This window comes from Eucalyptus grandis, chromosome 11 (genome assembly GCF_016545825.1).
Source record: "Eucalyptus grandis isolate ANBG69807.140 chromosome 11, ASM1654582v1, whole genome shotgun sequence".
Taxonomy (NCBI): Eukaryota; Viridiplantae; Streptophyta; class Magnoliopsida; order Myrtales; family Myrtaceae; genus Eucalyptus; species Eucalyptus grandis.
In genome coordinates this window covers 48,003,011-48,016,940 of record NC_052622.1, presented here as the reverse complement: position 1 = coordinate 48,016,940, position 13,930 = coordinate 48,003,011, and the positions used below count along the sequence as shown (strand labels likewise).

The 13,930-nt window shown below is 41.8% G+C and overlaps 1 pseudogene; it reads left to right on the top strand.

Annotated features, from left to right (window-relative positions):
* The first annotated feature begins 1,345 nt into the window (after window positions 1-1,345).
* Window positions 1,346-13,362, top strand: LOC120290055 (annotated as a pseudogene).
* The last annotated feature ends 568 nt before the right edge of the window (window positions 13,363-13,930 follow it).

Below are 13,930 nucleotides of genomic sequence, written 5' to 3'. Positions count from 1 at the left end.
TTGAGGTAGTATGGGCTGCCCCGAGAAAAACAAAACCGTGAGGACATAGTGTCCAAAGCGAACAATATATGTACAGTGGAGACCTGGGATGTTACAGTATGTGTCCCTCCATATAAGTACTATGAAACTATATTTTCATATTCCATAGCCTACTATCCCTTGAATACTCATATGTATCCCTTGCGCCTTGTTCATTCTCTTATTAGCTATACCATACACATATGCCGCTGTCCATCACCATACAAAATCATGCTTCTATGCAATCAAATTTTTTATACAAACATACCACACTCAATATGTATACAATCATATCACTAATAGAAAGAAGTATACTTTAACAATAATATGGATGATTTTTACTCAATGATTTATAAAATTGTTGGCAGAAATTTTGGGTGTTTTTGCAAATTTAATTTCGTTTTTATGCTAGTGTATTTGGATTTCTTTATCCTTAAATGTTCTTCAATTGTTATTTTGTTTTAATCTTTCAAATGACCAAATTAAAACTTGAGATCATTATTCCTACTTTATTATTTAAATTTATATGAACTGTAAGATTAAAAAAATTTGTGGAACGACAAACTAATAAATTACATCTTATGAACTGCTCTCCTATTTTTATTTTTATTTTTGTATCAATTTCAAATTAAGTGGACTTTAGATAAAATTGTATCGTGCACCTACTTGTATCATGACAACTTATATGGTATTGCCGGCTAATCATTTTTTTTTTTTACTTTATCTAAGCAAAACAAAAAATCAAGCATCTCTGTTTATAGAAAGTAGAATAACAATTTAAAAGCCCTAAAACGGGCACACTTAATGATTTATAGATAACACGCTGATATGTCTAATATTGCTGTCACATAATATACTATTTGTGCTTTCATAAGCCTACCCATTTTGGCTACCAAGGCAGATTACGTAGGGCAAATAAAGAATAAAATTCTATACATTTTGAAACAAAAGACCATCTCATCTTACTTTGTATTAATTCCAATATTGACCTTTACAAAAGATTAATATCAACTTTCATCCACCAACCATTTCGGCAACTTTAAAAATAACTTCTCTTTTTCCCCCTTTTTCTGGATGTAATTCTCAATTTTAATATTTCTTCCTTACAAATTGATTCGCTTTTGCACACGCCTCTGACGCATGCTCAACACTAGTAATTAATTAAGGGAATTTTTTAATGTGCACGATCCTTTCACGGCATTAAGATTTCTCGCCCGATTGCACGCTCTGCAGACGATTGGGAAAAGGAAAACCTTCGGCATTCATTTGATTTGCGGTGGCTTTATCAGTTTTTTGGGTTGTTTCTTGATTGTTGCAGGTGACCAAAATGTTGGTGGAGGTGGATCTGCAGTGCTCGCGCTACTGCAAGAAGATCAAGAAAATCCTCTGTAAATTTCCTCGTTAGTTCTCTCTCTCTGTTTTTTTGTTTTTTTTCCTCCTCTTTCCGTCCATCTCATCTCACTCGATGGCCTAGCTCCATTTCCCTTTCCTTAATCTCCCTATTCTTGGTTAATTGCACATGCGAAGCGAATAACAAATCCCCTAACAGTAATCATCTCGGGATAGAAAAGCAGGACAATAGATTCACCAGCAAAACATGCTTATATAAACATACTGAATCATTTACAAAAGTCTATAACCGAAAGACTTCAAAAGATTGACTCTGAAAAGAAGCTGTTCTATCTAATCTACACTTCAGATCACCTCAGCTCGGCTCCAGATCCTCCACCCTACAATCCTGAAAAGTTAAGCCAACAACGGGGTGAGATATAAATCTCAATGAGTTTACGCTCTAAACCCCGATTATGAGGGTAATACGCCTAGAGCATCCTAATCACACAATTATATAACCACAAAGGCTTACCTCGTCTTAGATCCTCCCTGTAGGTCAGCACAGTTCATATCACAACCATATGCATATAGCAATTTCACACATCAATTTGAACTTCTAAATCAATCACTGCTCTCACAAGCAAAAACTACCAACACACATTGATCCATCAATTCAATCATAGGGGTCCTGATTATAGGGTCAAATCGTTATGACACGTCCCATTCCATGTCATACAATTTTGTTCCATAATCTGACGCATCAATTTCGCTCAACATGCGTTCAAATTAATTATTACTACTCATACAAGCAGTTTTACCCTACACACTTCGATCCTTTGGCATAGCTAGGTTCCATCTCACTCCTTTGAGCACGGCTACATCCTCCGACACACACCGGGGACGGCATTCCTTACAGCCTTTCCGAAGGAGCTTCGATTCAGAATCTACTGCAACTGGCGTCCACCAACACACACCGAGGATGGCTTACATCCACCGACACACACCAGGGATAGCTAACATCCACCAACACACACCGGGGATGGCTAACTTCCACCGACGCACACTGGGGATAGGTAACATCCACTGACACACACCAGGGACAACTAACATCCACCGACACACACCGGGGATGGATTCTCTTAACTAGCACACGATCATTTGAACTAATTAAATGGATTCTCTTAAAATTATTTTTTGGAAATTAGATCGGGATGCTTTGCACTCACACGCCTCACTTAAGATAACGACCTTGGCATGTTTTCTTCTTAATAAAAACATCCGGTAGAAATATCATGTGTGGGTACACTATCGAACTCAAAAAATTGATATCTTCCTTTTTTAAAATCCCACTATTTTATATAGTATATAAAACCAATTTCGGTGTTAAAACCCAACACCTGGAATTTTCTAAATAAATATTGGAAATTCACAAATTTTGAGATCAATGACCAAATTTCCAACAAGCACTCAATTGGCACAATTTAACACTCAATTGCAAAAATTAACTACGCCATTGCAATCAACACAAAATTCCGGTCACCGACTATCCCGATCTAATTTCCAAAAAATAATTTTAATTAAATAATTACTAAAATTAATAAATAAATCAATTTAAATACCAAAAATACAAACTTAAGCTAAAAATTGCTAATCTAACCACCAATTGAACTAATTAAATTTTCCTAACCATTCTAACTATAAAGCTACATAATAAACTAACTAATTACAAGTTCTAACCACCTAATTCACTAATCTAACCAACCTAAATTAATTAAACAAACTAATAACTACACTAATCTAATATTAATTAAATCCTAAACACCCCGTAAACGTCATTAACTTACTAAGTAGAGTTTAGTGCATAAACTCACTAGTTTAGCGCGACGGCAGCTGAAGCTCGGGCCTATGGTGACGCCGAAGGGAGCTTGGACCAAAAAGGCCTTGAGCCCACAGCGAATTGCTAGGCTCAATTCTGGGCTGAACTGCGACTGGGCTTGCGGGCTGCTGAGCTCAAATGACAGGCTGAGATGCGCGGGCTTCGAGTGGGCTAGATTGTTGAAGAAGCTATTGGGCTCAACTTCGGACTTTGCTAGGGCAGAGACACCAGGAATTGGTGTTGCTTTAGTCGAGTGTGGAAGGCTGGCAGGGAAATGGGACGATGGAGTGGACTACTTCAGTGGTGTTTGCGAGTCAACTCTTGGCTTCGCTAGACGCTGAATTTAACCCGTTGAGGCTGTCTTCGGACATGAGGCAGCTGGCTCAAAGAAACGTGGAGTGGAGTTGCGAAGATGGAGCAGCAGAATCGGCACGAGGGAGCTGGTTTCGGTCAATGATGGAGGGGGTTTACTCGGCAGCTTCATGTCAGGCGAAGGAGAGCCGGTGGAGGGAGACAAGGGCTGGTGGAGGAGCAAGCGGCAAAGGGAACTTGGTTGCTGCTAGGGGAAGAAGATAACGTGAAGATGGGCTGTTCGACGGGACAAAATGTAAAGAAAAGCAGAAGCAGCTCGTACAAGGGGAAGGGTGATCGAGCCAAGGGAAAAATGAAAGCAAAAGCAGAAGACCGAAGGGGATGAAGCTGGTGTCCGAGGGAAGCTTGGAGAGAGGGGGGTAAAATTCAAACACAAATATCTATTTTCATCATTTCCTTGGCCCTAAAGTCTTCATGTATATCTCCTTTGTCCCCCACATTACTTTCTTGCACATAAATCCCACAATTAATCCAATTTGATGCCAATGTTATAGCCCCCCATTAAGTATATGAATTTCCCTCAATTGAGCTTCAATTTCTTCACAAATCTCTCAATTTGATGTTCAATTTTGCTGCGGAGGAAGCCTACACGATTTCCACAAGTTCCCATCACCAAATAGCTCACTTTGGAGGCCAAAAAATCCCTTCAATTTGGCCAATCCGAATTTCCATTCTTTTCCGAATCGTTCGAGTTGATTTTCCGTAAAAATTCCGAACTTGATGGAATTTCTCCAAAAGACAAGACGACGTCCTATAAATGAACCATGACATGCTTGAATGTCCGATTCCCGAGACCGAATTTAATTTCGTGGTTAAAATCGACTTGACGCGATTTTAGTCCAATCCAACCTACCGAGTAGCTTTTAGGGATTTTACCGCGGCTATACCCCTTAACGGCTTCACTCAATAGATTGATTAACTCATGAGTGATCAGTTTAGAGAAAAAGGACCATAGGCACGCCGATGAAAAGCCAATTTCGTTTTATCGAGACGGGTCAAAAATTCAGGATGTCACAATTCTTCCCCTCTTATAAAAATTTTGTTCTCAAAATTTAAACCATTACAATTTTTCTTCAAAATGGTGGGGTATTGTTGTCTCATTGAGTCTTCACTTTCTCATGTAGTTCATTATGTCCCATGGTGTTGCTAGACCACTTTGACTAAAGAGGTTGTCTTGGTGCACAGCACTTGCTCCTTACAATCCACAATCTGAACCGGGCTTTCCACATACGACACTCTGTCGTCCACGTCTAATTCTTCAATATTTAGCACATGGGTCAGGTCAGGCTCATTTGTCCTCAATATCAACATGTGAAAGACGTCATGCACTTGCGCCAACCCCGGTGACAATACAAGACGACACGCTAGGATCCCGATTCTTTATAGAATCTCAAAGGGACCTACGTACCTTGGACTCAATTTTTCCTTCTTGCCAAAGCGCGAAGTACCCCTCATTGGTAACACCTTTATAAAGACGTGATCACCAACTTGGAATTCCAATGGTCTCCGACGCTTATCGGCATAGCTTTTCTGGCGGCTCTGAGTGGTCTTCAGTATGTCTATGATGACGGCAACTACATCCACTGGCTGCTGGACTAATTCTAGGCCTGTGATATTTCGTTCCCTTACTTCATCCCAACACATTAGCGTTCTACACGCTCTACCATACAACGCTTCAAAAGAGGCCATTTGAATGCTCTACTGGTAGCTAATGCTGTAGGCGAGTTCAACGAGATGAAGTTGTTCCTCCCAGCTTCCCTTGAAATCCAACACGCAAGCTCACAACATGTCTTCAAGGGTTTGAATCATCCTCTCAGGCTGGCCATCCGTCTGATGATGATATGTCATACTGTACTGCAGCTTCGTTCCTAAAGCGGTCTACAGGCTCTTCCAAAAAGCGGCGGTAAACCTAAAGTCTTAGTCTGAAGTAATCGTCACCGGCACTCCATGCAGACGAACAATTTGACGCACGTATAAATCTGCGTGCCTATCCAAATCAAGATCCTTTCATACTGCAATGAAGGGAGTCGACTTCGTCAGTCTGTCAACCACTATCCAAATGGAATCATTTCCTCTTTAACTCATTGGTAAGCCTGTCATAAAATCCATTATGATGTGTTCACATTTCCATTCGAGAATCTCGAGAGGTTGTAGAATTCCTCCTGGCTTACAGTGTTGTGCCTTTACTTGTTGACACATCAGACACTTGGCGACGTGCTTGGCGATGTCCGCATTCATACCAGACCACCAATAATATTGACGTAGATTCTAATACATCTTTATACTGCTAGGATGAATGCTGTAATTGCTATGATGAATATTGTAACTGCTACGATGAGCTTTTAATAAAATCTCTTCCTTAAGCGTTGCATCGTCAGGTACACATAATCATCTTCGGAACCTTAGGGTTCCGTCTTCAGCAATATGAAAGTCAACCTTTCTCTTATCGGTATCCTCATGCAGGATCTTTTGAACATCCGAATTTTTCAGCTAAAGTGTCTTGATTCTAATATGTACTTTCGGCTCAATTCTGAGGGTGGCCATAAGATTTGAAAGGTTGCCTACCTCAAATTTGGAAACCGAATCTCAAGCTCTCTCAAGTAAAATCCATTCCTTGAGTACCATCTGCACTACTAAAGACTTCCGACTTAGCACATCTGCGACCTTGTAAGCCTTTCCCGGGTGATACAAAGTATCACAATCATAGTCCTTCAAAAGTTCCATCTAACGACGTTGTCTCATATTCAACTCCTTTTGAGAAAATGGGTACTTAAGACTTTGATGGTTTGTGAAGATCTGTAATCTTTCTCCACACAAATAATGTCTCCAACTCTTCAGAGCGAAAATGATTGCTACGAGTTCTAGGTCATGCATTGGGTAATTCAACTCATGAGGTCTCAATTAATGGGAGGCATATGCAACAACCCTACCATGTTGCATCAGTACACAACCCAGTCCCCTAAACGACGCATCACTGTAGCTCTCGTATCCTCCAGGATCATATGGTATCATTAACATGGGTGCAGTAGTTAGCTTCTGCTTAAGCTTTTGGAAACTATACTCGCACTTGTCTATTCACACAAATTTCTTTTCCTTCTTCAGTAGTCAAGTCAATGGCGACGCTAAAGCTGAAAACCCTTCCACGAACCTTCTATAGTAACCTGCTAAACCCAAGAAAACTTTTGATCTCTATCACAATTGTCGGTCTTGGCCAATTGATCACTGCTTCAATCTTAGCTAGGTCCATGGAGATTCCTTCGCTTGAAATCATGTGACCTAGAAATGCTACACGAGTCAACCAAAACTTGTACTTGCTGAACTTGGCATATAGCTCATGAATCCTTAACTGATAATACCATGTTCTCAAGTCGATCATAGAAAATATCGACATTTCTTGCAACTAATCAAACAAGTCATCGATCCATCTTTCTTCATGAACAAAACTAGTGCTCCCTAAGGTGATGCACTGAGACGTATGAATCCTTTATTTAATAACTCTTACATCTGCCCTTCAGTTCTTTCAAGTATGATAACGCCATCCGGTAAGGAGTCTTAGAGATTGGCTCTATCCCGAGGGCTAACTCAATCACAAACTCTATCTCTCTTTTCAACGGCAGACTTGACAATTCCTTCGAAAACACATCTGGGAACTCTTGCACCACTGTGATGTTCTTGATCTTCAGCTCCTCAAATGTCGTATCTACAGTTGCCAGGTAACCTTGACAACCCTCGTCTAACAAATGGGTTGCCTCAAGTGACGAGATTAAAGGGATCGAGGGTCCTCCTCGACTCCCAATAAATTCAAAACTTTCACCCGATAACGAGTTAAACTGTATAACATTGCGACAACAATTCATTACCATTAAAGCTCCTCAAGCCAAACCTTTTCATATATGACATCAAAGTTATACATAAGCAAACTAGTCAAGTACAACTCTAGCCAGTGATTCTCATTTCTATGACTTCATTACAACAACTGAGGTTATATAAACTTAACCAAAATTCTATTGTGCCACTCTGATAAAATTGTTCTAGGAATACTGCCCTTCTTATCTGGTGCACAACTCAATTCAGCCCTGAGCTAGCGACTTGTTCAATCCACCATGCGGTGCATTCAACAGCACAATTCCTCGATTCTGACCCATCGGTGGCGGTGGCAGTAACTGTTGTAGGCCCACCAGTCTTCAGGGACAATTCCTAGCTATGTGACCTTGCTGGCCATATTCATAACACGTACCCATCTCAAAATGGCACAAAGCTGGTTCATGTCATTTTCCGCAGAAGTGACACACATCATTCTGTCTTGGCGTTGACTTTCCGATCCCACCCTTCCTGTTGGACGGAATAGGATACATTCTTCCAGACATAGGTCTCTTCCCAAACCTATTCCCATCTCTGTTCGAACCAAACCATGATCCAGATGTAGCGGCTTGTTCGTTCTGGTCTCTCTCTATTAGTTGGGCCCATTCATAAAGGTCATTATAGTTCTTCAGATTCAATGGCACCAGCCGGCTTCTCACTTCTGGTCTGAGCCCAACTCTAAACCTTCTAGCTTGGTTTACCAGATTCTCGACTAGCTCGGGGGCATACTGCGATAATTCGGTGAACTTTGCTTCGTACTGATCTACAGTCATTGTACCTTGGCGAAGGCGTTGAAATTCTGCCATCTTCAGTTCTTTGGTATGGTCATAGAAGTATTTGCCATTAAAAACTTCGACAAAGACATTCCACTCCGGGACCACACATTCTGAGAACACTATCTCTCTAGTGGCTCTCCACCAAGTGCTTGCAATTCCCTGCAGCTGATAGACTGCAAGGACGACCTTCTCTGTCTTATTGCATATCAGTAGTGCAAATGCCTTTTCCAATTCCTGGATCTAGAGGGTTGTAGCCTCAGAATTTCCTGCGCTAGTGAATTTCGACAGTTTCAACTTTAAAAACTACTCCACGTGCTTGTGCATTGGCCTCACTCTCTCAGCAACCATGTTCCCAATTGGAACCTCGGCAGGTGCAGCAACAGGTGCGGCAGCGGCTACAGCAGTAGCAATAGCAACATTGGCAACGGTAGTAGCGGCGACTGTAGTAGTGGCAGTAATGGCGACAACTTGATTCTAGGTCTGCTACCCCATCAAATCTCTCATTGCCTCTAGCGCCTGTATGATCCCAACAGTTCCCGAATCACCAGGAGCAGCTACACCAGCGCCGACAGGAGGCGATTCTACTCCACTAGCGCTAGTCTGAGCCGGCGCTCGACCACGACCCCATTGGGTACCGACCCTTGTCGAGGTCTTATCTCGAGTCGCAGGTCTGATGGTTCTTTTCCTGGAAGTCCTCTACTCCTAATCACTTAGAAACTGAGTGATCCCCACAAACAAACTACCAAACAGTTATCACTACATCAGCATATAACAAAGGTCTTTCCTACTAACTATCCCAAGGACCCATCGCACCTTATCACTCCATGCATAGACCTTGCTTTGATACCACTTAAATGGAGATGCCACGCCCCGAACCCTAAGTGCGTGCCCATCCCTCGGTGGTAGATAAAATTTGCAACTTCCTGGGATTCGTCGTCGACCCTCTCTATTTTATTGCACATGCGGAAGCGAATAATAAATCCCTTGACAGTAATCATCTCGAGATAGAAAAACAGAACAACAGATTCACAAGCAAAACATGCTTTTATAAACATACCGAGTCATGTACAAAAGTCTATAACTAAAAGCTTCAAAAGATCAACTCTCAAAAGAAGCTGTTCTATCTTACCTACATTTCAGATCACCTTAGCTCGGCTCCAGGTCCTCCACCCTACAATCTTGAAAAGTTAAGCCCATGATGAGGTGAGATATAAATCTTAGCGAGTTCACACTATAAACTCGGATTAGGAGGGTAATACGCCTCAGATCCTCTTTGCAGATCAACACAGTTCATATCACAACCATATGCATATAGCAATTTCACACATCAATTGGAATATCTAAATCAATCACTACTCACACAAGAAAAAACTACCGACACACATCGGTCCATCAATTAAATCATAGGGGTCCTGATTATACGGCCAAATCATTATGACATGTTTTATTCCATGCCACACAATTTTGTCTCGTAATTCAGCACATCAATTTCATTCAACATGCGTTCCAATTGATTATTACTACTGGCATAGGTAGTTTTACCCGACATATATCGTTCCTCTGGCATAGCCAGATTCCGTCTTACTCCTTTGAGCACGGCTACATCCTCCGACACACACCGAGGACGGCATTCTTTACGGCTTTTCCGAAGGAACTTCGGTTTAGAATCTACTATGACCGGCATCCACTGACATACATCGGGGACGGCTTACATCCACCGACACACACCGATGATAGGTAATGTCCACCAACACACACCGAGGATGCCTAACATCCATCGAAACACACCGGGGATAGCTAATGTCCACCGACACACACCGGGGACTACTAACATCCGCCGGTACACACTGGGGAGAGGTTCTCTTAACTTGCACATGATCATTTAATTACAGTTAAGGACATTGTGCTTTGCACTCACATGCCTCAATTAAGATAACGACCTTGGCCTATTTTTTTTTCTTATTAAAAACATCTGGTGGAAATATCATATGTGGGTACACAGTCGAACTAGAAAAATTTGATATCTTCATTTTTTAAAATCCCACTACTTTATATAGTATATAAAACCATTTTCGGTGTTAAAACCCAACACCCGGAATTTTCTAGAATAAATATTGGAAATTCACAAATTTTGGGATAAATGACCAAATTTCCAATCAGCACTCAGTTGGCACAGTTTAACACTCAATTGCAGAAATTAACCACGCCATTGCAATCGGCACAAAATTCTAGTCACCTAGGCTATCCCGATCTAATTTCCGGAAAATAATTTTTAATTAAATAATTACTGAAATTAATTAAATAAATGAATTTAAATACCAAAAATACAAACTTAGGCTAAAAATTGCTAATCTAACCATCTATTGAACTAATTAAATTATCCTAACCATTCTAACTATAAGGCTACATAATAAACTAACTAATTACAAGTTCTAACCACCTAATTCACTAATCTAATTAACCTAAATTAATTAAACAAACTAATAACTACACTAATCTAATCGTAATTAAATCTAAACACTCCTTAAACGTTATTAGCCTACTAAGTAGAGTTTAGTACATAAACTCATCGGTTTAACGTGAAAACCGGTTCACCACGACGGCGGCGCGATGGAGGCCGAAGCTCAGGCCTACGGCGACGCCGAGGGGAGCTTGGACCAGGCCGAAAAGGCCTTGCAAGCCCATGGTGAACTGCTGGGCTTGATTCTGGGTTGAACTGCGGCAGGGCTTGCGGGCTGCTGAGCTCAATTGACGAGCTGAGATGCACGGGCTTTGAGTGGGCTGGATTGTTGAAGAAGCTGCTGGGCTCAACTTCAGACTTCACTGGGGCAGAGACACGAGGAATTGGGGTTGCTTCGGTCAAGTGTGGAAGGCTATCAAGGAAATGGGATGAAGGAGTGGACTGCTTCGGTGGGGTTTGCGAGTCAACTCTTGGCTTCGCTGGATGCTGAAGTTGACTCGTTAAGGCTGTCTTCGGACGTGAGGCAGCTAGCTCAAAGAAACGTGGAGAGGAGTAGCGAAGATGGAGTAACATAATCGGCACAGGGGAGTTGGCTTCGGTCAACGATGGAGGGGGTTTACTTGGCGGCTTCGTGTTAGGCGAAGGAGAGTCGGTGGAGGGAGACAGAGGCTGGTGGAGGAGTAGGCGGCAAAGGGAACTTGGTTGCTTGTAGGGGGAAAATAACGTGAAAATGGGCTGTTTGACGGAACAAAATGAAAAGAAAAGCAGAAGCAGCTCGTCCAAAGGGAAGGGTGATCGAACCAAGGGAAAAATGAAAGCAAAAGCAGAAGACCGAAGGGGATGAAGCTAGCATCCGAGGGAAGCTTGGAGAGAGGGGTAAAAGTCAAACACAAATATCAATTTTCATCATTTCCTTGGCCCTAAAGTCTTCATATATATCTCCTTTGTCCCCCTGCATTACTTTCTTGCACATAAATTCCACAATTAATCCAATTTGATGCCAACGCTGCAACCCCCCATCAAGCATACGAATTTCCATCAATTGAGCTTCAATTTTTTCACGAATCTCTCAATTTGATGTCCAATTTTGCTGCAGAGGAAGCCTACATAATTTCCACAAGTTCCCATCACCAAATAGCTCACTTTGGAGGCCAAAAATCCCTTTAATTTGGCCAATCAGAATTTATGTTCTTTTCCGAATCGTTCGAATTGATTTTCCATGAAAATCCCGAACTTGATAGAATTTCTCCAAAAGACAAGACGACGTCCTATAAATGAATCGTGACATACTCGAACGTCCGATTTCCGTTACTGGATTTAATTTCGTTGTTAAAATCGACCGGACACAATTTTAGTCCAATCCAACCTATCGAGTAGCTTTTGGGGATTTTACTGTGGTTATACCTCTTAACGGCTTCACCCAATAGATTGGTTAACTTATGAGTAATCAGCTCAGAGAAAAATGATCATAGGTGCGCCGATGAAAAGCCCATTTTGTTTTATCGGGACAAGTCAAAAATTCATAATGTCACACCGAGGATCACTGTTCTAATACCATGTAGAGTTTGGGCAAACGTGATCTTCATTGACGAAGTAATTTACAATATATACTTAGGGTCAGGGCTAAAAAAGATAGTGATGATTATACCCTTTAGTATAAACCTAATTTACCAATACAAAGGATTGGGAAGAGGTAAACCTCAAGCATTTCATTTGATTTACATTGGTTTTATCAATTCGTTTGCATTGTTTTTTCAATGTTGTTGCAGGTGACCAAGATGTGGTAAAGGTGGATCTGTGGTGCTCGTGCTGCTCCAAGAAGATCAAGAAAACCCTCTGTAATTTTCCCTGGTTCTCTCTCTCTCTCTCTCTATGTTTTTTCCCCTGGTTTTAGTTTCAAGTTGTCATCATCTCTTTATGAGTGATTGCTATTGCATTCTGTAGATTTCAGTCGACTGAGTTCGCTATGAATGGATTTGTGAACAAGAGAAATCCGAGACTAGATATATGACGAGAAGCAGAATGCGGTGTTGATCACCGTGGTGTGCTGCAGCCTGAAGAAGACCAGGACAAGATCATCTTCAAGGGCGGTGAGATGGTGCAAGGGGACGAGATGGTGAAGAAGCCGGAGAAGCCCAAGAAGCCAGAGAAGAAGCCTAAGAAATCCAAGGAGCCGGAGGAGCCGAAGGAGCCCGAAAAGAAACCCGAACCCCAGAAGCTGAAGGAGCCTGAGAAGAAACCCGAGAAGCCGAAGGAGCCCGAGAAGAAACCTTAGAAGCCTAAGGAAGCTGAGAAACCAAAGGAGCCCGAGAAGCCCAAGGTTGAACCTCCAAAAGAACCCGCCAAGCTGGCCCCAGCTCCAGCTCCGGCTCCGGCTCCGGCTCCATCTACCGCACCACCCCCAAAAGCGCCCTTGAACTGGCCCCGCAGTCTCTGCAGCTGGCCCTAGCGGTGCCCCCTCCGAAGGTGCCGAAGCCAACGCCAGGGTACCCACCGATTCCGATGCCGATGCTGATGTATCCAATGATGGGGGTGTGATGTTGTCCATGTTATGAAGGGTATGGTGGGGGCCATGTTACTATCATGGGCAGGGGAGGCCAGTGATGTGCTATGACGGATGCAAAAGGCCGGCTTACGAATGTCAAGGTGGGAGTAGGGGTTACTATGTGAGCCGATGTGATTACTTTAGTGAAGAAAACATCACGGGATGCACCGTCATGTGATCGAGTCCAAAATTCTCGCGTCGATTATTAAACCTAATAACTCAATGAAAATGCATAAGTAAATTTTTGAGGGCTATCTTCAGGGTCTTTATCTTTGTGGGTATGGAAAGCTTGATAATGTTGGTGGTCTGGTATAGTATGGTATATGTGGTCAAATAATTGTTCAATACATGACTCTTGATTTCTTTATTCCAATAAAACCTTAGTCCTTTTCACGTCTTTTGCTCACCCCATTACCATTCATTCCATGAATGAATAGGTTGAGCGAACTATTAAAATCTTATGTTTCTTTATGAAAGGATCTTCAAAAGATGAGATTAGGGCTTTCCCTTTGGTTTTTGTACAGCACATGTCAGGGAGCATTTGGTAAAACCTAGTGGAGGTAAGTTACATCATATCAAGTCGTGTGTATTTAAGTGAAGAGAAGGTTTTAGAAATTCCCAACGAATTTTGCCTTGAAATGATTGTAATGCGCGCCTCTCGTTGATGAAAATTTATACTATTATGACAT